We start from the raw sequence: 26,966 nt of genomic DNA on the forward strand, positions 1-26,966 counted from the left end.
GGCAAAAACAGCAGGAAGCTGTGGTGTAGCAAGGTCAGAAGGGACCTGTGTTCAATAAATTAACCTTGCCCCCACACATATATTTTTTTAAGGTGTTGAAAAACAATACATTTTATTTTGGGGCAGCAGAAGCCTACCCCCAACACCCTTCACTCATACCAATGCTTGTTGCTGCTGCTGCCTGCCCACCCTCTGCCTCCCTCCTCTTAAACACTCAAATTCATAGTTCAAAGGTAGATGCTTTATGAAAGGTCATGCTAATGTTCCATGTGCCCGCTGCAGAATCCAGAGAAAAGAGTTGTGGTAAGCAAGGACAAGACTAGTGTTGAAGCAGGAATGTTTTGCTTTATTTATTTTCTTTATTTTTATTTAACCTATTTCTATACCCACCAAACTCTGGGTGGTTTACAACTGAAAGGTTAAGAAATTCATTAAAAAAGAATAAACGACAGAAAAACTGAAACATTAATTAAAACAAAATAAATGATAACAGCAAAGATTGACCTACTGCAATAATTTTAAAATTTTAAAATATTTTAAAAACAATTTTAAAACTACCAAAACACTATTTAATTAAAAGCCTGGGTGAACAGATGCATCTTTAAAGACTTTTTTAAAATTGTCAGAGATCGCGAGGCTCTTATTTCAGCAGAGAGCGCATTCCAAAGCTTCAGGGCAGCAGCGGAGAAGGCCCGTCCCCGAGTGGCCACCAGACGATCTGGTGGCAAATGCAGACGGACCTCTCCTGATTATCTCAATGGGCAGTGGGGTTCATAACGAAAAAGATATTATCTTAAATACCCAGGGCCCAAGCCGTTTAGGGCTTTATAGGTTATAACCAGCACCTTGTATTTTGCCCAGAAACCTATCGGCAGCCAATGTAACTCTTTCAATACAGGACTAATATGGTCTCTCTGAGATGACCTGGAGACCAACTTGGCTGCCGCATTCTGGACCAACTGTAGTTTCTGGACTACATACAAGGGCAGCCCCACGTAGAGCACATTAACTATTAACAGTTTAATAAGACAAATAATATTTACAGAGAGTCAAGTGCAATCTGTCTTTACTGCTCATGCTGCCAGCTGTTTGTTAGCTCCACCTCTATTCCAGGGCTGGAGTAAAAGTAAAGTACCATTCAAAAGCTGGCCTGGATCAATGAATAGATTAACCAAAAACACCACAAACTACCACCCCCACTCCATAAAAGACCAGTCCCATCAAAATACTAACAAAACCCGGAACACAAATTTCCAGAACACAAAATTCGGAACACAAAATTCAGAACACAAACTATGCACATAAAACAAGAACACAGATCAAAGTTAGTCCACAGATTCATGACCATCTACTGCTATGTACTATAGTTCTGCAAATAGCTTGGAGCTTGGCAATTGAGCCTTTGCGGATAATGTGAATGGCACTGTTCAGGATCACATGGAGCTGTAGACACCAGTGGATTGGGATTGCTGGATGGGATGGCATTGTCACTGGGTATGGAGTTGTCATCTGAGCTTGAAGCCTGATGTGTGTTCTGCACTGGTTTGAAGTGAGATATATTTCTTGTGACTGTGAATTAAACTGCTCTGGTGTGTTGGCTATGCACCCCTGACTGATTTCTGAGCTTGTGTGGGGATCTAGAGTGAGCAGCTCATTACATAATGTATTTGTGCAAAGCTTTGGTCTTGGAAATTACTGAAAGAGAGTTGAAGCCAAATATAATTAGGTTTATTTAGGGTTTTAGGGATACAGGGGAAAAATCTTGATTAATAAGCAACACAATGTTAACTAATAAGACTAACCACACTAATAATATCAATAATACTAAATTGAAGCTCACGAAGAGGCACTTTAGCTTGAGATCCGGATTAAAATCCATTCAAATCTGATCAGAGAAACGGCCTTAGAGAACAGCTTTAGACTTTAAAGAGAGCAAGGAGGGAGTAGATGTGTTTGGAGCAGAGGTTTGTTAGTATACCTGGATCCTTTCTGATGGTGTGTCGGACACTTGTTGCTCAGCTGGTGCTGATGGACTTCTCTCTCCAGGGACAAGCAGGAACCCTCTGCTGTTGCAATCTTGAGAACTTTCTGGAGTGTCCTCATGATTCTCAACTTCTCCACTGGCCAGCACAGAGTGATTTTTCAATGTTTGAAGCCTAGATAGCCTGAGCAAACGGACCTCTGAAAAGGCAGTCCATTGTCACTTTTGAGAACAGCTGAGATGCCATAGGATGAGAAAATCTTATCCAATTTGGGGATTACAGTATTAGCTGAAGTGCTGGTAAATATTTCCACCTCTGGAAAATGGCTATAATCATCAATGATAACCAACAGATGCCCGCCATTGGAGAGATCATAAAAATCAACACTGAGATCACAAAAATCCACCCAAGGTGAGGAAGGAAGAGGAAAAACTTGCAGTGGAGCTGAGTGGCTCTGAGGAACCACAGACTGTCACAGAGAGCAAGATTGCACATGGTTTTCAGCAAGGGCATCAATTCCAGGAAACCATACTTTCTCTCTTAATGATGCTTTGGTTTTCACCAGATCTTGGTGACCTTTATGAGCCAAATCAATGGCGCAGTTCCATAGAGCCTGTGGACTAATCCGTCGAGTGCCCTGAAAGAAGAGATCATTGTCTGTGACAGCAAATTCATTGGGCACATTGGCAAAGGATCGAATGGTGACTTGTGCCTCAGAAGTCAAATGTGCTAAAGCATTCAAAAGTGTTTTCCATTGACCACTGAGAATGGTCTTAATTACAATCTAGAGGCAAGAGTCATCATGTGTAGCAGTCTCTATCTCCTGCAAAGAGAGAGCCTTGGAAACTGCGTGGGAGAGAAGAAAGTTGACATGTGCCTCTGCCATGGTTATAGCATCGTGATCAGAAGCTGGGCTGGAGATAGGCTGTCTGGGAAAGTAATCAGCTCTATTATCTTTACCTGAGAGATAGATGACCCTATAGTTATATCCCTGCAATTTAAGTATCCAGTGTTCAATACACACTGGAGGTTGAAAGGATGGATTGTTGGACATAGGTTCCAGAGGCTAGTGATCAGTAATGGCTGTGAAAGGACAGCCATAAAACATATATGCAAAAATGAGAACATGCCCAGGCAATTACAAATGCTCCCCGCTCTGTAATTCTGTGGGTGAAAGAGCTTTGTTAGCATGTGCTACAGTAGAAATGTGGCCGTGCTGGTCTTGTGTGAGGACAGCACCCAGGCCAACAGGGCTAGCATCCACTAAAAATTCAGTCTGTTTGTTGGGGTCAAAGTATGATGACATCACTTGCAAGGGAATTCTTGAGCTCTGTGAAAGCAGTTTGATGTTTGGCCAACCATTCCCATGGTTGATCTTTTTTTGTAAGGTCAAGAGGCTGGAATATTGAGGTAAAACATGGGATGCATTGGCCACAATAATTTGCAAGGCCCAAAAGGCTATGAACTTCAGTGGGATTGGTGGGTACAGTAGCATTGTATATTGCCATTAGTTGGGGGTGGGGGGGAGGCAGCAGAGATACCATCCCTGGAAAAGATATAGCAAAAAAAAAACACCCCAACTTCCAAGGTGGGTTTTTTGAATTTGCATTTGCTCTGGTTAAGAGTCAGATTCTCCGCTTGCAGAGGCCATAAGACTGCAGTAAGATAAGAGTCATGCTCCTCTTCTGTGGTGCCAAACACCAAAATATAATCACTGACACTGAGCACACCTGGGAGTCCAGCTAGCACTTCACGAATTGTATTCTAAAACATTTCTGCAGCAGAAGAAATGCCATAACTGAGGCATTTGTGGCAGCGAAGGCCCACATGAGTTGAAAATGTCGCGACATATCTGGAGTCAGGGTGGAGTTCAAGTTGATGGTAACCAGCAGTAAGATCAAGCTTGGAGAACAATTTGCTTCCATCAAGATTAGCAGTGATGTCATCCACAGTGGGAGTAATGTGTCTCTCCCACTTGATGGCACGAATGGGGAAGCGCATGTCCACACATATCCTGATTTTGCCCTGCTGTTTAGGTTTGGGGGCAATCACTATGGGGGAGACCATGAGGTAGGGCCATCCATGTCCTCAATCATATCAAGTTCCTCCAAGCGTCTCAACTCTTCTTCAACCAGTTTCCTAATATGGAAAGGAATATGTCTGTGTGGCAGGGCAACTGGTTGAACTGTTTCATCAATGTGAAGTTTTACTTGCTTCCTTTTCAACTTTCCAACGCCTTGAAACTTGTGCTCATACTGGTAGAGGTTTAAAGGAAGTGGATCAGGGAGTATAGTCCAAAGCATTGTGATGAGTCCCTAGGTTTTGGCCGTGTCATAGGTGATCAAGGTGTCACCACTAGGTGCAAAATACATGGGATATATGTGTCCTGGAAGGTAAAATGTGCCTGGAACATGCCACACAGAGGCAGCAGAGTTGGAGTGGCATAGGGGTACACTTTCATGGTTGAGTGCACCAGCAGTGGTTTCTGAGGAAGTGCATCATAGTCACACTTGCCCATCACATTTATAATTGCACCTGCATCAATCAAAACATGAACTCTGTGTCCCTCTATGAAAACACAGTGATGAGGCAGATCCTTATGGTCAGAAGTAGTTGGGGCTGGAGAACACACAGTACAGATGTATGAGTTATCTTTCTCATGCAAGGAAGATTAGCCTGAAGAACATTTGCCTGCCCATGACCCTCCTGGAGAGGACATGAGGTAATCTGTGAGGACCTGCAGACTTTTGCATAGTGGTACCTTCCCCCCACAGGAATGGCAAATTGTGCCACTGGCAGGCAAACACCCTTGTGGGAATAAGATTCATCACAGTTGTAACAAACTCATTTGGCCATTTGCTCAGACACAAAGTGCATGGTTGAAAATTGATGGGTAGCTTGAGAAAGTGTTGGCTGCTTGCAACTAGGGTGTCTCTGAAGCTTTTGTACAGTTTCCATTTGTGGGGCATGGCTGCCTTGCTCCATCATTTGGGCATATTGTTTAGACACTTCATTTGCTCGAGCAGCGTCCAAAATTTTGGTGAGAGTCATTCTTCATAGAGATAACATACTATGTAACACAAGACTTTTGTAGTCGCCTGTTGTTGAGTGCAGCAGCCATCTTATCTACTGCATAGTCTTGTAGCTCTGCCTGAAGAAGTGGTGTGGCACCCATTTGGCACAGCATACTTTCCCAACAGTGACTGGTTCCTATTCCAGTTTTATGAGCTTCTGCCTTGTTATCAATATGCTTCCTGCTTTCCCTGAATTTGCTGTTCATGACTCCAACTCTACATTGGGACGTAGATGGGACCACTAGATTGAAAGAAAGGAAAAATCTATCCCTTGGGATAAAAGAAAATGACCCCACCACCAAGCGGGCGATGCTGCTAATGGGTCCTTTTCAGACAAAATCTCCTGTATTTGGGCTAACTTGGACTCCACTATTTCTGCAAAGTATGAAGGGGGTGTCCAGCAATCTCTTTTGCAGTATTATATTGGATCAGTTTCAATCTGTGACTCCTGAGGATGTGAACAGACTGCTTGGGGCAGTGCAGCCTCTGGATCCTTGGATGACATTTACAGGGGAATCAACAGGGGGAGTGCAACTCTGGTGGTTCTTTTGGATCTCCCAGTGGCATTTGATACCATCAACCATGGTATCCTTCTGGATCACTCAGGGGAGCTGGGGACAGGGAGCACTGCTTTGCAGTAGTACCGCTCCTATCTCTCAGGTAGATTCCAGATGATGGAGCTTGGTGACAGTTGCTCCTCAAAACAGGAACTCTTATATGGAGTCCCTCAGGGTTCCAGTCTGTCACCAATGCTTTTTAATATCTACATGAAACCACTGGGAGAGATCATCAGGAGATTTGGTTCAGGGTGTTATCAGTATGCTGATGACACCCAAATCTATTTCTCTTTGTCATCATCACCATCAGGAAAGTGATGCCTACAGGCAATAATGAGAGATAACAAATTGAAACTGAATCCAAGCAAGACAGAGGTGATCATTGTAGGGGTTCAGAATCTGAGGGATGAGTTAGACCTCCCTGTGCTAGATGGGGTTACGCTCCCCTGGAAGGAACAGGTATGCAGCTTGGGAGTATTCTTGGATCCAGGCCTCACTCTGGTATCTCAGGAGGAGGCTATGGCCGGGAGTGCTTTCCATCAGCTTTGACTGATTCGACAGCAATACCCATTCCTTGAAGAGAACGACCTCAAACAGTGATACATCTGCTGGTAACCGCCAGGCCTGATTATTGCAATGCGCTCTCCGTGGGGCTGCCTTTGTACATAGTTTGGAAACTTCAGTTAGTTCAAATGTGGCAGCCAGATTGGTCTCTGGGGTGACCCAGAGAGACCATATTATTCCTGTTTTTAAAACAGTTGCACTGGCTGCCCATATGTTTCCAGGCAAAATATAAAGTGCTAATTTAAAGCCCTGAATGGCTTAAGTCCAGGTTACCTAAGAGAGCACCTTCTTCTGTATGATCCCCACCACACATTAAGGTCATATGGGGAGGTCCGCCTCCAGTTACCACTGGTACATCTGGTGGTGACTCAGAGGCAGGCTTTCTCTGCAGCTGCTCCTGGGCTGTGAAATATGCTCCCAGCCAAAATCCATAGCATGAGTTCATTGTTGGTCTTCAAGAGAACCCTTAAAACCTATCTGTTTGGCCTGGCCTTCCAGAGTTTTTAAACTGTTTTAACTGTTAATGGTTTTAAACTGTTTTTAAGATTAGTTTGAATTGATTGTTTTTTAAATGACCGATTTGCAGGTTTTGTTTTTGTTATTGTGCACTGCCCAGAGCCGTTTGGATGGGGCAGGATATAAATGTAATAAATAAATAAATTTTAAAAATTGCCGGCAGTGAGGTTCACCACATCTCTACTAAACATACCACCCAGCACAAAATAGCTTGCCAACACAAGCAATCCTACTAAAGCATTTCAGCATTATGCTGAAACACAACATGGACCCATAGTCAGGGTCCCAGCATGGGGAGAAAAACATACATTTTACCAGGGCCTGGATGAAATAAATGTGGGTTAAATTGTTGATCATTTTTGGGGCTATTTATGCAGTCTTATTTACCTGTATCTATATGGGGTGTCTAGATCTTGAAAGACCGTGTGCAAGTTGCTGGAGCCAATCAGAAGCAGTGTTACAACAGAGTGCACTATAGAGCAGACCCAGGTCCTCCTCTACAACAAAGAAAGAGATTATACAGGACATGCTAGCACTAGTTATAAATGCAAATCAGTTATCCAAAAACTCAAGAAACCTTTTAAAAAATTTATTTAAAATATTTCTATACCGCCCAAAACTTGCTGACTGTCAAAATGGCTCAGGTAGCATGTATGTTAAACAGGGCCTTCTCAGTGGTTACTCCCAGACTGAACCGCCCTCCTGGGGATGTCCGTTCATTGACTTCCCTCAGGAATCAAGTATAGACAATTTTGTTTGCTCCCACTTTCTCCCAGGTTTCTTTCCACTTTCTTCCAGGTCAGGCTGTCTTTTGTACTGCTGCTGACTATGCTTGGTTGCATTTATTTGGTTTTTATTATCATGGTTTGTTGATTTAATGATTGTTTGTGGCTTTTTAATACACAAAACAAGTATATAAATATAACTATAATTAAAAGGAGGGATGTATATAAATACAAATATACACACAAAAAACTTGTACCGTGCCCTGAGATATTATGCTTGGGATACCATGGATTTTCCATGTCCACATGCAGCCTAGGTTGATGTTCATGGAATGAAAATAAACCCAATGTGGTCATGCACACTGGCCCATTTTTAACCAGCTCCAAACATTCAGGTTATCAAATACAGCTGCCATCTGATAAAATCACTCTTCATTTCTTATCCTTTCCCTTTATTTCTGTGTGCTCTTAGAGTCTGATATTGCTGCTAACGTACCTGAAGCCAGGTATGCTATACACGAATCCATATGGAGAATTCAGCTTGTTGCACATACACAACCAGATTCGAAAAGATCCTTCTTTTTTCAAGTTGCTTCTTGAGCATCCCCATCCTCCTGTTGCTAAAGGCATAATGTACTTCTTTTATAATGATTTAGAAAAACCCTTCCTGTTCATTGCTGGGTCCTCAGAAGAGAGGTATCAGAACAATACTCTCCTCCCTCTGCCTTGATGTTCACGCATGCTTTATCCTACCCCCTTCATGACAATGACACCAACATAAAAAGCAAGCAAGAAAGAAGCAATAGCAGCAGCAAGCATGCTGAAAAATTTAACAATGGTATAGAGATTGTTAAGACTGACAAACTGAAGAGAGCTTTCTGCAGGCAATACACAAACCCCTCAATTGGTTACTGATGTTAAGATGCAGCTGATCAGAAGAGGGGAAAATATGTGGGTTCTTTAAAACCAATGATTTTAAAAAGACAAAAAGAAAAGACCATTCTGAAGCTGCTAATTCTTAGATTAACTTTCTTCCCACTCCTGTCATTTATCCATGAAATAATATTACTGGAGTCTTTGTTCCCTCATTCTTTCTGTTGTCACGGACTGAATAATTGTTTCAAGATATAGAACTGATATCTGGTTCTATGCTTTATACAATTTTCTGCATTTGGGGCTTGGTCACAGAAGACGCCTCTTTCCCTTGCACTGTAAGATGCTGAGGCTGGGAAAAGAGCACTACAGCATTCAGCCAATCAAATTATAGAACAATGAGAAGGTCAAGTATCATCCCATATTGGCGTCCTCCATAGAATCTATTGAAGGAGGCATTTTAAAAGGTAGAAATTTAACCCCTACCTATAGTATTGTCCTCCAGTCCTTGTTATTCAAATAAATAGAGAGGATGTCCCAATAAGCTAAAGTAAGCATGAGAGGATAACACTCCAAGGGATAACACAATTAAAGGTACTGCTTGCCCCCTTATTCTGCTTTCCACAGTGCATGTGCACGCGCACACACAATGTTGCCAGGATGAAGAGCACTGATATGTCTTTTTTAATTGGAAGAAATGAACTACAGATTCAATCCCACTAGGGGTTTCTAAAGTAAATGGGGCTTTTCTTTCTTTAGGTTGACTTTAGCAGTTCTCAAACTGGCAAGATGTTTAGAACAGGAAGGAATGTAGCCTAACCAAGGAAAAAATAGAGATTCCTTCATGATGGATTCATGTTATGGTTTTTTTTAAAAAATCAAGGGGAAAAGAGCATAGGATGCATCTGAACAATACAGGATTTCATTCAAAATCTAGGTATCTATACATCCATGCCTTGCAAATATGCTAAAATGGTGCAAATAAAGATGACAAACATGCATATCTATCTATCTAGAGTTTTGATTATACTGAGCAGCCAAAATTAAACTTGTTTTAGAACTTTGATTATGTAACACACTGAGTTTTGCAAATGCAAGAGTGCACTTGTGCATAGTACATAGATATCATGGCCCAAAGGTTAAGCAAAATTAGAAGGGTGGAGCCAATCTGCCCAGGCTGCTGCAGGCTCTCAGTAAACCCACCCGCCGATAGTCAAGCAATGTGTTTTCAATCTAGGGCACAGGAGGGTTATTCAAAGTATTTGTACTCTTGTGCAAACACCCCAAACCTCTGGGACTTTCCTGCAAGCCTGTAGCACTGCGGGTGAACACTCCTAATGCTGCACAAGATGTGGGCCAGTGCCCAATATCCTGACTATCAAGCCGCTTGCTTAACAACAACAAAAAGTTGCACTAGGACAAGAAGTTTGCATACTTGCGCTAAAACCCAAAGATTTGCAGAATTGTGCTAGAGCACTCTTGTGCAAAAGTGCCCTTTGAAGCACATGAGGTGTGTGCCACAGGTTGTGCAACTGTTGCACAAGCACAGGCACTCTCGCAGTTGTGCAGTACGAGTCTGGAACACAAACTCCGGACTTAGCGCAAGTAGCCAGTGCAACAGCTTTGAGCTAGCCCTGCATCCTTCCACAAGTGCTTCATTATCCCTGCTAACTTGGCAAAAAAGCACCTTTTAACGTGGGTGATTTTCTTTATTTAGCGGCGGGGAGTAACTGACCCTATCCACCCCCAGCACAGTATCTCCAGTGACTGTTTCCGGATATCTATCTTTTTAGATTGTGAGCCCTTTGGGGACAGGGATCCATCTTATTTATTTGTTATTTCTCTGTGTAACCACCCTGAGCCATTTTTGGAAGGGCAGTATAGAAATCAGAAGAAGAAGAAGAAGAAGAAGAAGAAGAAGAAGAAGAAGAAGAAGAAGAAGCCAGTAAGTTTAGTCCGAAGCTTTGTATAAGCATTATGGACTAGTTTTGCTTGGGCTTTTGGAAAATATGGAGCAATAATAATATTACTTCTATTGTGCTGTGCTGTGCTGAAAGTGCTTCTATACAATATCTCAAAAATTCTTATTGCAGTCCTTTATGGTGGGTCAGCAGCATTATCATCCCCATATTGCAGCCGGTGGGACTGAGGCTATGAAACAGAGAGTTGCCTAATAGCAGAGCGACCCGTTATACTCGGCTCTGTGGCACTTTCTTCAGGGTTATATACAATGCAACCAGTGGGCCTGCAGTTTGAAGCAGAATACTGGCACAGAAGGGGAGAGGCTTCTTGACCCTTTCCCTTTGTGCAAGTTTCCCCCACTGCCAAGCTGCTTTTACCACCACTGGGAAAATACATGAGTAGCTGCATTTTTTCTCTCTGCAAGGATAAAAGCTTGGTTGCGGCCATTTTGAGCAGAAAAACTGCATGAAGATAAAGTGTTAAGAAGCCCTTCTCCACCCATGCCAGTTTTCTGCTTCAAATTACAGCCTCGGCTTTCATTTCAGCACCTCCATGCAGTTTTTCTTCTAAAATTGCCACACACACACACACACACACACACACACACACAGAGCCCAGCTACTTTTACCCTTGCAAAGGGAGGGGGTATAGCTCCCCATATTATTTTCCCCATGAGGGTAAAGGCAGCTGGGGTAGCACAATTTTCAGTGGGGAAATGGTACAAAGGGAAAGCAACTCCCCTCACCTCAGCAGCAGTCTTCCATTTCAAACAGCAATCTCAGCAGTTGCATTGTACAGGAAAAAGGAGCTGGGGGGTGGGACACATAGGAAAATAGGAAGCTGCTTTCTACTGAGTCAGACTCTTGGTCAATCTAGTTCAATATTGTCTACACTGGCTGGCAGCGGCTTCTCCAAGGTTGCAGGCAGGAGTCTTACCTAGCCTTACCTGGTGATGCCAGCAATTGAACCTAGGACCGTCTACATGCAAAGCAGGGGCATTATCACTCCGCTATGGCCCCATTCCCAAAAAGAAGTCTTCTTGGGTCAAGACACTTCCTCTTGTGTATGACGTAGAGAATAATAGAATAACATTACAGTAACCGAACTCTACCATAAGGCCATCTGTTGAGTTCATCACTGAAGCAAACTTTAAATAGTGTGTATCTGATCACTGCCTGTTTTAACAAATGAGCACACCTTCCACATCTCACTTAGCAGCATAATCATATTCTCAACCTTGAATCTTTCAAAACAGTGCAGTGGCTTGGCTTGGAGTGGTATTAATTCCATAAATTTTAGAATGAAGGTGGGAATCAGTAGGAGTAAAGCAAATATTTTACAGCTAGTAGGTAAGGCCCATTGTTGACCAGGCAAAGTCATTTTGCAAAGATCACACTGCTAGGAACATTCAAGAAATGAAATCCAAGAGGCACTCTAATATCACGGGGGCAGCATTTACAGAAATCACAGTACTGGAGTCCTTGACCTAACCCCCCAAATAGGGTTGGTTTCCTTAGCTAAACAATATACCTTTCCCCCAGCATATTCCAATGGATTCAGCTAATTTCTGTGGCAGGATTGTGTATGCAAAGAAGTATGACTTTATTTCACACCAACCAACTCTTCAAAATATTTAACAGACATGATGTCTGACATCCTGAGGAAATTAAACTGAAACTAAAAGGACAAGTTAGGCACTGGCTATGGGACTACTTTGTGTAACTTTCTTCAGTATGTCAGCCAGTGTGTGTGTGTGTGTGTGTGTGTGTTTAATATAGATGAGGAGGAGGATCTGGATATGGGAATCTGTCTGAAAAAGTGAAAACATTGGCTGATCAGGGACAGATGCATATAAAGAGAGAAGAATAAAATGGGACATGAAAACCCAGTTCTCGTTCATTTGCTTTAAGCTTCATCCTTCTCTTTATTCCACCCTCACAATGAAGAGAAAAATGGGTTTTCAATGACAAAAGATTCAGGCAGAGAGCTCAAGAGGAGAAAGGAGAAAGCTAACATGTTTTCATAGTGACAGCAAGACACCCATCTCATTAACATTAATAGGATATACACATCCGCATAAAAGGCGAACAGACTCACGCCGCTCCTGGCCCTTGACCAAAATGGAACTGGTCAGCAGGATTTTCAGTTCATTAGGTATATGAATGAAGGTATGCACTTCACTTCAAGAAAGATTCCAGCAATGAGACAGTGCATTCATTTTTACTACCACTTCACCAAATATGTATTGCCCGGGGTGAGTACAAAGTATGGCTAGTGTTTCATGCCATCCATTTTTAGAAGGAAGTGTTAATCGGGTGGTTTTCAGCCAGTTTGAACATGTAGGAGGAAAATTAGCTTGCTTCGATTAGAAATCATGAGTCATGTTGAGAGAATACAAAACTGATGATGTCACATTAATTTGGTATAGCCTATTGACTATTCTAATTCTATTCCAAAAGCTTAGAAGCAAAGTCTTTGAAGTATATATCTACAAATATCTAAGACCTTGTCAGCCTATCTGCAGCTAAAGAGCATGAAACAAAAAGGTACAATATAGCCACGAGGAGCAGTCCAAGTGCTCACACTCTGATGTTCCATAGCTGTGGAGCTATCTCAGAGAGGCACTCGTACAAGTTCTTCTGACTTGTCGCTCCAATTGGGTTCGTGCATGTTAGAATAAAGAAGCCATTCCTTCAGGGCTGTTCCAATCTCTCACAGCACAACGCAACGACAAGATCATCATTTGGGTATACAGACCCCAAGCCATGCTAAGCCTTCACAGGTCAATCCAGCACTCTAGATTGTGTTGGAAGCTGGCAGACAACCTGATGAACTAGTGTAATATATATGCTGTTGCCCTGGGTGTCTGCTTCTGCCTGACAGAAGACTGTGGTACTCTGCATACACTACAGTTGTTACAGAGTGGTGTGCATAAGATTGACATCCCATTCTTAACCAAAAAAAAAAACCCAGCGAAGTTGGGGGTGGGGTGGGAGTTGTTGGAGATGCAGCTCCTGATGGCATCGACTCTTAGCACCAGCAACCCTACTGACCACTAGGGGGCATTAGGGGTAGAGACAGCCAGTAAGGGCATTCCCTCTCTGACCATGCTTTCTCTACTCTGATTCCCCTTTGTTAGACTGAGAGGTCATTCACACAGTTTTAAAAAACTGTATTCTACCCAGGTTTGGGAGCTGTGTATGCTCCCAATGTTTGTTTGTGTGGAAGCAAAGTAGGAGGAAAACCTATGCAGAAGTGATTGTGTGGAAGCAAGGGAGGAGGAAAACCTGGGTTTCATTCCCTCACAAGAGAGAGGGACTTCCATCTTCTCCCCTTCCCCCACTTCCTGTATGTAAATGAGGCATGATAGGTCTTGATCTATCTCTGATGGATTTCCTAAATAAACTACTTTATTTGGAACTTTAACGCCATGTCTCCAGACAATATTGATTAGCAGTGCTCTCCTTACCTGTGCACTTCCGCTGTTGCTGGGGCAAGCAAGGAAATCTCCCCTCAAACCATTTTGCATGATGGGGGTTAACTCTCAAACCATTTTGCATGATGGGGGTTAACTCCTTCCCTGTGCTTTTGTCCTGCTGAAAATCATTCCCCAAGAGCAGCTTGGGGTGGGCAGGAGGAATATCCACGGGGGGGGGGGGGATTTCAGCAGGAAAAGTGAACTGGAGAAAGGGTTCAACCGTCCTCCCCCTTCTGCCACAATCCCAGTCCGGATCGGGGAGGAGGGGCACACTTTTTCTTAAGGAAGTGATGCTGCCAATATTAAGCACACTCTTCCACAATGGCTGCAATAAGCGCAGAACACGCCTCTAAACAATGCATTCTAGGTAATGTGTGTTTTGGCTCCAAGGTTCTCTGCATTATCATTTGAGTTCTGCACAGTTCAATGAAACTATCAACATCGTTCCCAGCACCAGCCATACTGAAGTGTCATTTGGAAATTAGCCTTTTAAAAAAAACAAGCAAGCAAGCAAAGCACACCCAGGAATAAGAGAGGATTTAAAATCTGGATGGGGGACAACAAGCAAATAAGCCACCTACAAGAAACAATAGAGTGTGAACTGAATTGCTAACCTGCCCAGTGGGAACACTGCCAGGTGGGGCAGGGCAGGGTTTGCATCCCGGCCCTGTGCAAGCAGGACAGATGTGTGTCTGCCCTCTCCATGTGATAGGGGAGGCCATGTGGCCAGCACTGGCCAACAGGGAGCGAGAGCCATGCTTTGAATGTGCAGCTTGGGCTCCCTCCTCCCCTCAGTGCTCACCAAAGAAAAGACGGCTTGGATTGGTGGTCATGTCATTCACAACCATCAGTGGCAGTTTCGTCAAAAGAAAGGGGTTGGCAATGTAGAACCTCTGTGAATGGAACTAGTTCTCCTAGTTTCACAGTGACCCATGAAAGTTTCAATGGGACATCCATCAGAACCAAAGGGCTAATATTAAAGAACATACACACATGCATCTGCAACGTGGTCATACACATGCAGAACTCATTTTACATTTCAAGAGGGAGACTAGCTTCTGGGCGAAATAATGCTTGATTCATAATACATTTTAGGATTACGAGCTGGACCAATGTGTATTCTGAACCAGATATTTAGGAACTTGGGTGACATCTCTAGTGAAAAATATTAGCTCCAACATATGCCATACCTCTTCTAAAGAGACCAAGCGTATATCTCTCTCTATATATGTATATAGTGCTTTATGATGGTTGAAGATATGGCTTACCCGTCGGATGAGTGAACATGAAGCCAAGGGAAATGGCTACTTTCTATTTAAGAACAATAATTCTCCTCCCTGATGTAACATCAGTACTGTAATAGAAAAGAAAAACTTTATTATGCCATACAATCTTGCTTTAATATTTTAGAATTAGTTTGCAGCTATTGTTATGATGAATGCCTTATAGAGAAAGGCTTGATATAGTCCAAGTGGGAATAAGAGCCTCAGCTACGCAATATTAAACACACACCATGGGAATTTTAAGCAACTCTAAGGGTCTCTTCATGTGACGGCCACTGGCATACTCAAACGGGTGTTGCTTTATTAATAATTAACTTTTGAAAAATTAAATTTGAGGTAATGTGTTTAATTGAGATACTGTTTTAATGTGCTGAACATGAGTTAATGTGTGGGTGTTCTGTTGTTTTATGGCTTGCCATTGGCTTTAGTGTGGTTTTATTGGTATTTTGCAATCCACTTTGGATACATTAAATGGGGAGACAGGCTAAACATTAAACTAAATTATTTACCTCCTGCACAAACAGTGCCCCACCATCAAAGATAATGTCAGAAGTCAGGAAAGTTTCAGAAACACTAGCCACCAATTCCTCAGTCTTCAAAGGAGGCCATTCATATAAATTCAGTAAGGACAGTCATGTGTGAATCTAATACTACCCTGACCTCAGTCCACCTTCAAAAGCAACTCAGCAATCTTAAACAGTAAAATTCGAACAAAAAAGAGACACCTCTGCTGCTGCCAAACAGATAGATAGCCTATGCCTGAACTCAATTTACAAAACAGGGACATCACTGTATGTTAGCCACTTTAATAGATTCAAGTTTATTTTCAGAATATACATCTACCATCAGCAGACTAGGGAGTGGAAGCAGAACTGAATAATGCTGACTGAGAAAAGTGAGCAGAGAGATGAACATAAAAGAAGCCAATTAACCCTTTCTGAAGACTTTTTTTAAAATCGCAAATTTAAATCACAGCTCTTCCCCCAAAAGAAAATGATCAAAACTAGACAAGGTGTAATGCTCGTAACTCTACCATTCTGACCATTCAAAATTGTGTTGGACCTGGGCATGCACAATATTTCGTGGCAAGCTGTCTGTGCTTTTGAGACAGTCACCCTTAAGTCTAATCCCATTATACAGGATGAAACAATGCAGGTTGCATGCAGGAGTCAGCCCTACACAAGTAGCGTCAAGAAAAATAGAAAGTACCTTAGATGTCTGGCCTTAAAAGTGTTACTAGAACAGTAACAAGCTGCAACCAATCTATGAATCTAGAAATGGCAGTAAATAGGATTGCTTTCAGTTTATGAGCTGGTAAGCCTCTTTCGGAGAGTAGCTCATGGTGACTGACAGTTAAAGCAGTACTTGTGCTACATGCCAAGTGGCATGAGGCCATGAAGACGGATGGCACCAGAAGCTGGTGATGGGGAGGAACCCTGCAACAAAAGCTCACCTGATGTAGGCACCTAGGAGGGAAGACAAGCAAAAGGTAGGAGAAATTCCACGGCAGATGCAGCTCTGGAAAGGAGTATCTGAAAGCTATTTTAAATACTACATTTTTTGTCCAGACTCTAGAGAATTGCCCAAACTGTGCAAACGTTTGAGACAACTGCCCACAGTTTAAAAACAATAAATTTTCCTGCTAAACAATACGAATATAGGCATATCATGAAAGGTGTTGTGGTGGCCAGAGCACAAAGAGCTGCATAAAACTATACAATGCAATTATACTAGCCCAGTGGATTTTACCTCTGTTGACTTCTATACCCTCGCACAAAGAGCCTTTGAAACACAGCACAAAACAAACAGCAAGGTGCCAGGGGTATTGAACCAGAGACCCTAGTGGCAGAACTCAGAGCCCATCTTGCTGCACCATTGAGGCAGCTCTTTGGCAGAGCGAACTATTGGCCTGACCTTTGCTGTGCCACAGTGCCACCCTGATAATGGCCAGAGAGAGTATTGCAGCTCTTCTGCCCAAACAAGTCATGTGATTTGGGCTGCCATTGGGAGCTTGGCTGGCCTTATATAACTGTTGTTTCAGGTTTGGTTCCTCTACTGACTTGTTGCTAGAGTGTTTATACAGACCAGAGTTGCCAGAACCTAAGGGGTATACTCGTGGGTCAAATGGGCCATAAGCCAGAATTTGGCTTTTTAAAAGCCAAATCTGGCCACCTAGATACAGACTGCCTTTCCTCCACTTTGACTACTGTCTTTCATAACCTGGCCATCTGCAGAACCTTGACTCCTGGCTCCACTGGCTCCTGGCTCCACTGATTTCAGTTTACAGCTCTAGACCAGAATTTACCTTGACCACGTACTTGCCTCTGGCTCCTCTGACCTTACTTTCTGCTTGACCTTGATGACACATCTGGCTCCTCCATCTCAACACTTGTAGGCCTGATTCCACAAGGTCCCTCCCAACACAAGTAGCTTACCATTCAGTGCAAGGAAAGGGGTGCTGTTTGGGGAAAAACAAGTATAAGTGTCCCTTGGGTTCACACAACTACTTCCACATGTATTATGTACATTTCCATCCCATGCTTCTTCCAGTGAGCTCAGACGACAGCCCTGTGAGGTAGGTGAATCTGAGAGGTCGTGACTGGCCCAAAGTCACCCAGTGAGTTTCATGGATGAGTCAGTTGAGCCGGGGTCTCCCCATTCCTGGTCTGAGACTCTAACTGCTATACCACACTTTGTCTCAGTGAACGTTTCATGGCTGTCTAATACACACACATACACACACCCCACTTCACCACCTTAATTTTCCCCATTTGTACCATTTCTCAATTTCTATGTATTACTGAAAATGACTTAATACTTAATTTTAAATGAGTATCTATGGAAAAACTTAAAAGGTAACCACCTGTGAAATGTCAGGGTATTCTCAGGATATCTACATGAGCCCTTTTCTGAAGCCTTTGCCAAAAACATGTATTTCAATGTGCTTGAGCATGCCTGAATCTGTGCTGGACTGTGGCTCAGGCGGATTATTTGAGCAACAGGCACATCATGGGCTAATCCCCTATCATAAGGATGTCCAAACTAGGGCAGTGCTGAATTTCTTGCAGCTAAAAGTGGCATTTGGGGGAGGGTGGCATCTCCCCAAAAAGAGCAGTGGCCCCTCCCTCAGCCAGAGAGGGAGGGTCAGTTCAGGCTTCGCATGCTCTGCAAAGTATCAGTTGGCTTGAAGGGGCTGCAGCATTTATTTTAAGGAAAGCACTTATACAGAGCCTGATCTGACCCACCTGCTCTCTTCCCATCAGTGGGGGGTCGAGCATGGTCTACATACTCTTGCTTTCTCTCATCTATCTATCTATCTATCTATCTATCTATCTATCTATCTATCTATCTATCTATCTGCATAGCACTAAGGCTATGCGTGGCACGCTGGAGGTGCCTAGAGCACAGAGCCATGCAGGTGTTGAGCCCAGACAGAGGTGGTGGTGACTCCACTGCTGCTGCGGCTGCTGCTACTGCTGCTGCTCCAGACAGCAGCGGCAGCACTGAAGTTCCAGTTGGGAGGCACTCCGGACCTGTGAGGAGGAGGGAGGAAGAGCAGGAGCAGAGGAATCTGGGGCTCAGATGAGGGTGGGGAGGTCTATGGGGTGAGGGGGCTGTGGTGGGGGGGAGGAGAGCAATACAGTACTAGCATGCAGATGCTCTGTGCTTGTCGAGCTAGTTCAGGATTAAAGTGGTTTAATTGACAACCAATTTGAGAGAAGTAAAATGCAGAGCCCTTGGCAAGGATTGGGCTGCGCCTAGTGCTGCAGATTAGGCCTGCATTTTCAATGTTGGTCAGTGCTGGACTTGCCAAAATGCAAGGGGTCTTGCCTTTTACCTGGACTTGCCTTTTTCTTTTTTCTTTTTTTCTTTTTTCTTTTTGCAAGAAGCGAAGTGCTTAGCACAGCCCACATCCAAATCCTTGAGTTCCTCACATTGAGCTCTTGCTGGGACATTTACTACTGCAAAGCGAAATGGCATGTTTCTCCTTTGGCACATTGGCCAAATCCAATCCCAAGTCCATCACAATTCTGTTGGCTCAGTATTTTGACCATCCAGCCATTGCTACTGAGAATCCTATGCTTCGGGTTCCATTCCCTGCAGTTAGTCAATATTAGTGCTGGGAATCACATGCACGTGCACAATTTTCTTCCCCCAACTTACTCCATGGCTCCTTTACATCTCCCCTTGTTGCTTCACATGCAGGCCATGGGACTAGGTGGATCAGAATGAGGCTGCACTCATTCACATCAGGAATTCCCAAGGCTGTGAATTGATTGTGTGCACAAGAATGTACTCCATCATTCTCCATGTAGACTCTTCTAGGATATACTTCTTTGCGCAAGCTCTGTTCATTCCAGGCCCTGACTAGGGAAGAAGAATCCTAGGTAGCTCCCCCAAGAAGTGAGGGCAGCAGCAATCTGGGAGGATGGGAACTCAGCACCAATGCCCACTGAGTCATCCCCACTCCAGCCCATCTTTCAACAGCATTTGAACTAGTTCTGAGCAAACAATGCTCCCATGAGCATTGTTCCATTCAACTTCCAATGTATACAAGGTTGTTACAGCAGTGTAACTTTGCTGCTGCTCTCTGTAGTTTTGTAGCACAATGGTTACATGCGATGCTGCCCCGATAATAGAAGCAGGAAGGATTTTCCAGTTATCAGGCATCAGCTGAAAGAAGATCTTGAAGAGAGCCGCAGCATGAATAGCTGGTAGGGCTTTTCATGTACTACTCCCTGAGCATGTACTGTCTCCGTCTCATGGCATTTGGTTAGAAAGCAGCAGGGTTCTAAATCAGCCACACTGAGAGTATAAACTTATTTCTTCGGTTTGGGCATAGATGTCAAAATAGAAGCAGTCCTCTAGGATAAGGCAGATCATTTCAGTGGCACATGTCCCAGCTAATTCTGATCTCTCAAATACTACCTGCATTTATGAGGCATTATCTGTAGAAATCTAACCTCTCAAGGACGTCTACACAGGGAAACAGATGGCTTGCAGCAGCATGTTTAATCCCAAATCAAATAACAGATTCAGCACTTTAGAATGACTGCTTATATAGACACTTTTGTCAGACCATGTGGCTTATAGCTGTCCGTCTTATGCAACAGGGCCCAAGCAAGTGCGCTGATGTGCTGGCTTAGATCAAATTTAAGATTTCACATTTTCAAAAGCATTTGGCCTCATCAGGTGACTCATAGATATCCATTTAAAGCCACATGCTTACCAGTGTGGATGCTTCATGTATCTTCCAGCTCACTGAGTATTTTGGGCTTATCCCTTCTGAAACAATATTCAACTGGCAGCTAATACTATCCACTTAGAGTGACACAGTTAGAAGGGACCTTGAAGGTCATCTAGTTCATCCAGGCCATCCAGTGTGGTGTAGTGGTTAAGAGTGCCGGACTGGGACTGGGGACACCCAAGTTCAAATCCCAGTTCAGCCATGAAACTCACTGGATAACTCTGAGCCAGTCACTTACCTCCCAGCCTAACCTCACAGGATTGTTGTAAGAATAAACATAACCATGTACACCACTTTGTGCTCCCTGGAGGAAAAGGCAGAATATAAAGATAACATTGATCTCTCTCTCTCTCTCTCTCTCTCTCTCTCTCTCTCTCACACACACACACACACACACACACACACACACACACACCACCTAGTACAGGATATCCACAGCTAAAGCATCCATGATTGCTTCTCTTTCCATCTCAAACATGATGCATTTTCATTACTTTTGTAATCCTGAAACCACCCCCCACTAAAGTAGGTCAGAATCATTTCCACATTTCAGAGGACAATGGAGCTGAGAGAAAGAGAAATCTGAGACTTGGGTCTACCAGTCTGGCACTGCCAACAATCTAGCTCTAAGGTACTGGTGAAGCTGGAACGGATAGAGTATAGCAGGGGTAGGTAACCTTGGCTCTCCAGCCATTGCTAAACTACAACTCCCATCATTCCTAGCTGTAGGTTATCATGGCTAGGAATGATGGGAGTTGTAGTTCAGCAACAGCTGGAGAGTCAAGGTTGTCTACACCCGTAGTATAGAATACTACTAAATCATGTTTATGTTACTTAAATAACACATCTGTTAAGGCCACATACTTAACATATGTAATTTCCTAGCATTTTGGAGCACAAGTGAATGTGGTAAGTGCTTAACATAACATATTAAACTGAAAGGTTTTTATCTAAAATTATAACAGTGTGGCAACAGTTACGGTAGAATATACAATATAAAAAATATCGTATAATATACAGTACAATTGTTCTGTAATAGTGATTCTTGGATAGGAGAGCTACAAGCTTCTGTGAAGGAGCATGCATTGGCATCTGGACCTCAGAATGCCACACAAGGGAATGCTGCCAGACCTGTGCCAAATTTTCCTTGCCAGGGCCACAAATGCCTCTTCCATAACATCGGGGGACAGGAAGAAAGGCACTTCCACTGGTTCTATCCAAATGCGATGGTTGGTGTCCAGTCCGGTGCCAGTACAGGCTATTTGTCTCTTTATACCCCCAACACAAAGCCCTTACTGCATCACACCGTGAGCTACCGAGGTCAACATGGAATGCTTTCCTATTGTATGTGGTATGCATGCAGCTGATTATTGGCAAAAGGCAATTCAAGCAGAAATGAGTTCCAGCATAGCTAGGAAAGAAGATAATTTTTGCCAGGATCAGGAAAATTAACCCCCAAGCAGAAACGTACTGAAGCAGTGTGCTTATGAAACAAAGATGACACCAAGAAATAAGAAATCTGGATGCGTTTGAAGAGCTTATGGGTTTTCCTCCTAGTGCTATTGAAACGAAGCCCTTGTCTCAAGTACTTTTCACATACCAGAGGGGCAAATTCCACAAAGCCTGCACTAATGTTATGAATTTTCCTTCCAAGTGAAATGCTCTTCAGTAAGTAAACATGAGTATTCAATTGTGCTGTGTCTGAAGACAATGGGAAAGCCTCCATTTCAGAATATATTGATAAGTAAATCATTTCAAAAGCACTGCATAATGCTGAAAAGCGCTGAAGAGTTGAATTTCCCCAACCAGAGAACAGCCCTGCCCCATTGTGGTGTTCCATTCTCGGCTTCTCATTTAGCTATTGTGTTTGACAGTACAAACAAAGATGGGTATATTATGGTGTCATATAATACTGCAGGTACTTGAATGGAACATTTGAGAACCGTCCATAATTGTACAAGCTATTGCTATGTTGAGAAATCTGGTCCAAATTCCATTTGGAACATTTCTGATTGTTTCCTCTTACAAGATCATTTGAATAACTCAGTAGTCCCTGAAATTGTTAATGGGCAGGGATTAACACAATTTTCACATTTTTGAACACAATGGCTTATTTTAGCTCTGCAAAAATGACCACTGGGTGGGTAGATGAAGAAGAATATGGACAATATCCTGAGGGTATTCCCATGATCAGGCAAAATTGGGCTAGGGGAGCCTAGCCCGATTTCGCCTAATCGCGGTAACCACCAGGCGAGCCCAGTGGCCTCCAGCCGGTTAATCCACCAAACCACCCCTCCCCTTAAACTGGGTTTTTAAAATTGTGAATAGCCGCAGCGTGGCTCTGCACCATGGCTACTCATGAGGAAACCCCTGACCAGGAGTCTCAAAAGCAGCCTCCTGGCTCGGAGGGTCTCTCCAGCATGCCCTGCGTACTCGCGCAGGGCATGCTGGATCTTCTGGAGGCTGCATGGACCCCAAACTCCCCATCCCCTTCCAGCTGCATGACTGAGCGGGCAGTCATGTGGGCGGCCGCTGCAGCTGCCCAGAGCAGACTGTCTGCTCGTCTGTGGGGAGAGTGGGCTAAGCCCGCTCTCCCCACAACCCCCCTAGAGGTTCTTCTCACGGATCGTGAGAAGAGCCTCCCTGACTAATGCTGCGCCCACACCAAACAAAGAAAGCATGTGTACAGTGCTATCATCTTCGCGTATGAAGTGCAGGTGCTTGCATACGGGTCAGTTTTCACCAATGCCCCCTTCCCCTGGAAGCACTCTGTGCAATCCAGAAATGGGTTCCCTGAAGGCTGCACAACCTCAGACATCCACTTCCAAGTTGCATGGTTCTGATTATGAAGTTGCATGGTTCTGATTATGATGTGTTTCCAGGATCAGAGGGAACCAGGGATTGCCCCCCTCCCTCCAATACACTGACATGGGTGGTACACATGCTTCCTTTGCTTGCGTGGGCACAGCGTTCGTCAGGATGGTGTTCTATACCGTCATCCCTTGCCAACCACGGTTTTACGAATTGTAGTTTTGACTGAGTATGTGCAAAAAGGAAATTGTAACAGGTCTTGCCAACCATCCGCGACCTGAGTATCCGCAGTTGGTGAGGTTTTTCTAGTGATTGGGTGAGGGGGGGGTTCAGCAATTTGGGGGAGTTCAAAGGTTCGATCTGCTCATTTATCTTGCTGACCTTGCTGTCCCTTGCCAGTTTAAAATGGCTTGGAGTGATTGGGGGGGTTTCAAAAAATTTCCAGAGGTTCCATCTGCTCATTCTTCTTGATGACTCTCAGTGATATTAATGATTTTTAATGATTTTTTTAGCATTTTGTATTTTTCCTTTATTTTAAGGTCTTTTTGTGGTCATGGTCCCCTTAACCCTGTTTCCCATAGACTTTAAAGCCCTGCCAACCGCAAATTTGCCAATGGTGAGGTTTTTCCAGAACGGAAGCCTAGCAGTTGGCGAGGGATCACTGTATTTCTAGAATAATTAGTGGTGTTGAGAGAACATGATTCACTCATCCAAAAATAACACTCAGGATCCCCCAGTTAAATTACAGATGGTGACTGACATCCCAACTAACAAAGTACACCCATAGAGGGGGACATTTTGGACATGACTGAAGCCCACGCGCAAATCCACCAGCCCCTCTGTATGCATGTTGTTGCACAAGTAAGGGAAACATTGCCTCTCTGGCTGCATTCTGGAGGGCCAGCAACATATTTCTGATCTTACAGACCACTTCTGGAGTGCAGGGTGTACTCTGAAATATAAGGACATTGGCTCAACAGCGTGCACACAGGGGGACTGGGGAAGTGACACAAGGGTGCTCAGCACAGCCTTGCAGTCCCTTAAAGTACCAGCCCTCATAAACCCATTATCTGGTTCCAGATATGGGACTGTGGCAGACTTTGTTCCTTGTACTGCTCAGGACCCCTCCAACCTGAGTGCCTGGTCCAGCTCTCAACCCCCACCAATTCTCAGAGCCTCAAATGAAGCCAGAAGCTGAGTCTCACCTATCAATCAATCAATCAGTCAATCAATCATCTTTATTACGGTCCAAGACCAGCATAAGATAGCATGGTGCAGTAATTATGAGGAGTGCATACATTAGGATAGGACAGATTATGAAGCAATAAAACCATATTACATTAAAATTACTACATTAACATTACTACAATAACCTGAGCCCATTTTTTTGGTTGAGATGATTCGCCTGCATTTTTCTTAATGACAGCGAAAGCAATGGTTTCTACTTTAAACTTCCCTGGGGGGGTGTTGTGTTTTGCAGGGTGGACATGAGGTGATGAAGGCATTCACTCAAAAAGACAAGTTCATTCTAAAAATCAGCAAAGATTTGGGTCAGATTCGGCAGGCTTGGGTTAAGCGTTCTGCTGTTTGATCCCTTGGCAACTCGTCATGCTGTTCTCCCGCAATGCTGCCAAACTAAAAAAAAGCTCTCTCACCTCCTCCTCTGCAAGGATTGGTTGGAGTAAAAACCCAGAACCAGCCGGTGGGAAGCCAAGGGGTGATTTAGAAGGCTGGCGGGGGCAGGGGGAACCTCTGAAGACACACACACACACACACACCCGCCGCCTCCAGGAACTCCCCCGAGGGGAGTAAAAGGTAAATAAAAAATATTTTTTTAAAAAAAACAACGAATTTTAAGATTGCAAAACCCCTGAACTGAACCAAACTGGGTGGGCGGTACCGCGCCAGCCGGTTTCGTGCACATCCCTACTCTCCAGGTGAGAGAATGAAACCTGAGTCAATAGGGTTGCTGGTGCCAAATTGATGCCATCAGGGTTGCATCTCCAACAACTTCAGCGTGGAACCCCTGATCTCCTCCTTTAAGATCCATTCTCTTGGCACCTTTCTCAAAATATCAGACTCTAAGGAAGGGATACAGCTGCTCTTTCTTTGTCTCCCTTTTCCTCCCTCCTTGTACTATACTTTCCCCTTTCTTTTTTGCTCGCTAGGCATGAGCTTCTCTGTATTGTGTGTATCTCCAAAAATATCATCTAAATGTTTTCTGTGATTTGCTGGGATGGAGGAAGTGTTGGTTGTGTTTTGGTTGTGTTGAGATGATGGCCTGTTGACGTATTGTGTTATGTTTGCTGATATGCATGGTGGTGAATTTGGGACACCCATTCAAGGCCTATATTTCAGCTGCCCTCCCTTTTGGCCAAGAAAGAATGCCCATATGAACCCCAGATTTCCAGCTCAATTTTAAAAAGAGATGAAAACTTAGCATTCTTTTTGAATTGTCCTGTTTCAGCCATTGCTTATTATTTATTACATTTATATACTGCCCCATCCAAACGGCTCTGGGTGGTGCAGAGAAGCAAAAACAAAACCTGCAAATCAGTCATTTTAAAAACAATCAATACAAAACCATTGTAAAAACACTTTAAAACCATTAACAATTAAAACATGTAAAACAGTTTTAAAACCCTGAAAGGCCAGGCCAAACAGGTAGGTTTTAAGGGCTCTCTTGAAGGCCAACAATGAACTCAAGCTATGGATTTCTGCCAGGAGTGCATTCCACAGCCCAGGGTCAGCTACAGAGAAGTCCTGCTTCTGAGTCACCACTGGATGTACCAGTGGTAACTGGAGGCAGACCTCCTCAAATGACCTTAATGTTCAGTGGAGATCATGAGGAAGAAGGTGACCCAGACCTAAGCCTTCCAGGGCTTTAAAGGTAATAATCAGCACTTCGTATTATGCCCAGAAACATATCATCAGCCAGTGCAACTGTTTTAATACAGACATGATATGGTCTCTCTGGGTCACCCCAGAGACCAAACTGGCTGCCGCATTTGAACTAACTGAAGTTTCTGAACTATGTACAAAGGCAGCCCCACAGAGAGAGCATTGCAATAGTCAAGCCTGGAGGTTACCAGCTGAGGTACCACTGTTTGAGGTCATTCTCTTCAAGGAATGGACACAGCTGTCAAATCAGCCAAAGCTGGTGGAAAGCACTCCTGGCCATTAGGGATGTTCATGAATCGATTTTTTTGTTTTGATTTGTACCTGAATCAAAACACCCCCGGTTTGTTTTGGGTCCAAATCTGACCCCCCGAATCACCCCAGATTCGATTTGTACCCAATTTTTCCAAATCTAAATAGATTTAGATTTTTAAAAAGGGTCCGGGGGCCAAAAGAGTGGGGGGTAGTGCACAATGGGTGGAAGCTACCACCCAAATTTCAAAGAAATTGGGCAAAGGGGTGATTTTAAAAGAATTTTTGAAGTTTACATGTCTATAAGATTTTTCCCATAGGGAATAATGGGGATTTCAACAACCTTATAGCTCCACATCAGAGGCACCAGGTGGCCAAGAGAAGGGTGTGTTGAGTGGTAGTTCCCAATGGGTGCAAAGAAGCTACCACCCAGATTTCAAAGGAATTGGGTAAAGGGCTGTATTTTAAAGGAGTTGGCATGTCTTTGGGGCAGATTTGGGGCAGAAAGGGGGGTTGGGGGCAGAAGAGTGGGTCAGACGGTAGTGCCCCAATGGGTGCCTGCTACCATCCAGATTTCAAAGGAATTGGTGAAAGGGGTGATTTTTAAAGAATTTGTGAAGTTTAAGCTTTCCCCCCATAGGGAATAATGGGGATTTCTGCAGCCTCATAACTCCACTTGGGGGGCACTGGGGTGCCCCAGAGTGAATGGTGGTGTAGTGCACATAGGGTACCAACTACCCCCA

Source organism: Hemicordylus capensis, chromosome 1, assembly GCF_027244095.1.
Source record: "Hemicordylus capensis ecotype Gifberg chromosome 1, rHemCap1.1.pri, whole genome shotgun sequence".
Classification (NCBI taxonomy): domain Eukaryota; kingdom Metazoa; phylum Chordata; class Lepidosauria; order Squamata; family Cordylidae; genus Hemicordylus; species Hemicordylus capensis.